Source organism: Cupressus sempervirens, chromosome 9 (assembly GCF_028749045.1).
Source record: "Cupressus sempervirens isolate cs-2001-9-10 chromosome 9, ASM2874904v1, whole genome shotgun sequence".
In the NCBI taxonomy this organism is placed as follows: domain Eukaryota; kingdom Viridiplantae; phylum Streptophyta; class Pinopsida; order Cupressales; family Cupressaceae; genus Cupressus; species Cupressus sempervirens.
In genome coordinates, this window is record NC_143126.1 from 638644121 (window position 1) to 638648863 (window position 4743).

Sequence of the window (4743 nt, forward strand, 5' to 3'; positions counted from 1 at the left end):
TCAAAATTTGGCCTTCAAAACTTCAAAATTATATTCAGTTTTGATGGAGGGTATGTGCAGGATCATGGTGTGCCAAAAAGTGGTGATCTGAAAATTCTGTAGTTCTGAAATGTCTCAAACCATTTCAAATTCTATTTCAACTTTTTCCCGCCCACCTTGATACTAAATGAAATTAATTAATATCTTTATAAGGTCTACTATATCTTTTGATACCAAACCTATATGGTCAACTTTAGAAACATCCTAAAAATGTGTTTTTGGCCTGTTTTTATGTGATTTTTACTTCAAACATGTAGCTGATGACTTTTTTTTCACCAAAGTTTGATGAAATCAAAAGAGTTTCTTAACAATGTTCTTATCTTTCCATAAATGTAAGGTTTGTCAAATTATGATTTTAGTAAGTAATTATTACTTATTTTCTAATGGAGTTACATATAAAGTGTTGATTGACACAATACTTGAAAAATAACTATAGCTTTCAAATGGTACAACATTTTTTTAATCCAAAAGATGCATCACATTCTATGTTTCTTCTACTATAAGGGAAAAAATGAAAAATTGAATTTTGTAGAGTTTTGAATTAGATAAGGTGGTCAGACACGGGAGTTTTTTTGTTCCAAAAATAATAAAGTCAAAAATTAATTAATTATTATTTATTTAGAATTAAAATACCCAAAAATATGTATCACATCCAAGCATGGGTCTACTACTTATATCTAGAATATTATAAAAAATATTATCATTTGATTTTGATTAAGGTAGTTAGACATACGTCTACTTCTTATTTTTGTTTTGAAATCTTAGTAATATTGCATTAAAATTCAAAATTTTGATGAATCAATTTTTATTTTTTTGAGATAAGTCATAGTAGTTTAGAAACTAGATTCAATTTTCTAGAGATTATTTTCTCTCAACTTTTTGATATAAAGCTAATAACAAGTAGAAAATTGCACGTCAAGTTGATATAACCTTGATTTTCTAATGTTTTTGCCACTTAAGAGCATAGTTTGGTTGACCATGATCCTACACATACCCTAGATCATTACATTCCTTATCACTCCTTTACAATTACTCCCTACATACATAGCTAAGCTCCCCCTTACATGTATGTGTATCTTCTATACAATTTTCATTTATAATCTTCCCCCACTTTGACATCAATGACAAAGGTGACAAAACAATAAGACAAAACTATGTTACCTTCCGCTGATCAACTTGAAATTCTAGATAAACAATTTGCAAAACCAAGTTTTAGCCTTTCAAGATCCTTCTTCTAGTTCATTTTAATAGTATCTAAAATACTAATGAGTGCAAAAGTTGCATAAGATGCCACTTCAATTGTGATTGAGTCAATATAGGAAAATTTTTCATAGGATGCCTTTATTGCTAGACACTCCTCCATCTACCTCTGCAAAATGCTAACTTTAGGTGAAAAATATTCTTTGAGGATAGAGAATCTCCTAATTACCTTCTCCTTATTAGATGCAATCCCTTTGATAGCACTATGAATTTTCTCCATCCCTACTCCAATATCTTCAATACTTGCTTCTAGTTGCTATAATCTGATAGTGAGTGTTTGAAGCTCACTCATTTGGCCTTTGATCTATACATCAAATTTTGACCAGTAATTGTATGACAAAGCACATTGTCCATACAATTTCTTCCCTTCATCTAAGCTCTACCTTAGCTCTTTTAAGCATAAATTTAAAGTTTGCAAATCATTCCTGACATTAGTACATACTATGTCAAATAGTGATACATCATGCTTAGTTTGTGCTTGTATTGAAGAAATGTCATACAAAGTGGTGAACTTTGCATCAAATGATTTGACCAATTATTTTTCCTTCATTTATATAACTAGTTCTGAAATAGTGGTCTATACTAAATTCTACTAATGCTTTCCCCAAAGTCTTCACTGACTTGTTCTTCTCTAGTGACTTTCTTAAAGAAGTCATTATACTTTTATAATCATCATCATCATCATTAAATACTATAGGAAATATAGTAGCTTCTATTGGAGTAATTGATGTGATAGGTGTTACTGCTGGTGCAACATAATGTATGTAAACCTCATGTTGAAAGTATACCTTACCCGATTCAGTTTTAACATGTTTCAAATTAGGTAAGGATGTTGATTCTTACATCACAATCTTCCATTTCTATTATAGATTAGAAAATTTCTTCACTTCTTCTTTCATTATTTCTTCCGTACCTTTCTTTTTCTTTTCTTCAACTTTCTTCCTTTCTTGTTCTTTTCTTCTTTCTACTTCTTTTCTCTTATCTTCCTTCTTTCTTTTCTCTTCCTCTAACTTCTTTTTTGCACTTTCATCCTCTTCATTTGAGCTAGAGGAGACAATAATATTGCTAACAATTTTGTTCCCATATTCTTAAAAAAGGCTCTCTTTAGTAGATCTATAGTGATATAACTACTATCCACTTGCATGGATTTAGTACCAATAACTATATGAGGAGGTGAGTTTATTTTCTGAGTTTCCTCAACCTCTTCTTCATCATCAACATGTGTACTAGCCTCAACATACATAGGACATATTATCTTTGACTATGGACTTTCTTTAGTGGCATTAGGCATAGAAGTCATATACTTAATGATAGGAAGCCTAGTTTGCAATTGAATATCTTGTACTCGGTAAAGTTTCATGAGTCAACACTTTGGAAGAGGTTAGTATACATATCAAATAACCTATGTTTCATTTTTCAAGTTACTTTGATGTTTTTACTAGGTGTCAAATCCCTTATAGTTGGTTGTTTACTATTGTTGTGCTGATGCAAATTGTTTAGAATTCCAAGAAGCCCTATTTGACTGGTTATAACTTTAATCTAGTTAATCAAATTAAGAAAATTCCTTTTGTATTGCATTCTAGAGGTCATAAAATTTTTATTTTCTATATTTAAGTCTATAATGAATCCATTTGACTAGTTTGTAAACATGATTCTAAATGCAATCTATGATGTATTACTAGTGTCAAGAAATGTTGATTGATTGGTCATCTTGTTTGCGATGTCATAAACCTAAATAGTGGATAGATGAGGAAAAAAATGGATTATACCACTGTGTTATACTCTAAAAATTCTTTTAGTGTTCTAGTTTTTGAGTCTTGAACAATCCATTTGCACACTTACCCACATCCATTCCATTTATGAAAATCACTTTTCTACTAATGTTCTAGATTCTATAATTTTGAGTACCTAACTTTGACCACTTTTGAAATGTACCCAGTTAATCATCATGAGCCTAAATCATAGCTTTATACTCTCTTCAAGACAATGAACTAAATTCCCAATTTTTGTTCCCTTGGATGTCCATTTGACCTATCTTCAAAGCCAAAACCAAATGCACTTTATTAATTTTTGACATGTTTGTTTGCAGGTAGTTTCAAGTGAGCAACATTGATGGTTAATATATTTTTATCCAGATCTTTTCATGAGATGAAATCTTAAAGGGAAAAGGAATGTGAACTAAAGAATAGATATGTTATAATCCAAGGCTTGTAGGTTGTTTGTTTATGCTAGTTTACAGAAAGAGGTAAAATGAAGTTTTAATGATGCACCAATTATTGAGTTAGAATCCAGTCAGTGCTAGGTGATTAATTGATCATTTTGAAGGGTTAGTTGTTTTGGTTTAATTTTTTTAAAGGCTAACCCACTTAAGGGCCTGAGTAGCTCCATTAGATTGATAAGGGATCATGGAATTTTTAAGATGACTAAGAGGGATTAGAATGAATTTGATCTTTTGAAATTTTGCAACCTAAAGGTGGTACAATAATAATAGTACATTTCAAATGACGAGCATGGTTTTTTTCTACCAAGCATGGAGGGCATTTATAATATGCATATTATTATCTAAAAATCAAATGGTACCTTTTGAAATGCATTGGTATAGAAGGGACTCAATTTTTAGTTGAGTGGCATCATGATAATTGATTCAATTGTTAAGGGACTAAAATGGATGGGTATACATTTCTCAGGAATATGGGAAGTTGATATCAAAACAATAGCTTCATGATGTTCAAATGCTTTTCACCATGTAGTGTAGAACATTAAAGGAATATCAGTGAATATTATCTCTACTAGTTGGTAGTGTTCAAATTAGTTTATTTATGGCTTCTATTAAAACCTTCATGTGATTTTGAACATTCTATTGGAGCATGTAGAAAAAAATACATCAAGAATGAGCATGATGAATCACATTTTAGTATGAGAATGGATTCTTGTTGCATGGTATACATGGAATTTGATATGAGATTATTAGGGTCTATTGTGCTAGTTTTAGTGCTTGAAAGTTTGATATATATGTTGTTTGGGATCATAGATTAGTGGAAAGTATATCATAGGGAGAACATAATTATTTTTGGCTTCTCTATTCAAGCCAATGAAAACCTTCAAAGTTGTGAAGTGATGAAGGAAGGGACAATGTGAGTTGTCCAATGAAGAAATTTTAAATATTTTGTATATAGTTTTCCTCTCCCCCTATTTTTTTACTAGTCCAAGATGGACACCATCAAAACAATGCACATTTTGTAAAATAATGATGCGGTCAAGTATTATTTTTATCATGACTATCACCAATGTTTGTGCCAATCTCTTTTTCCTTTTTTAGATCTATTCATTTGTTTAAAAAAAAATGGTAGAACTATTCTTGGTTGTCCTCCATTGTGTAAGACAATCTACCTTTTTGGAGGTTACATTTGAAGGTACTTTTCAAAGTTATATGTCTTTGGTGGT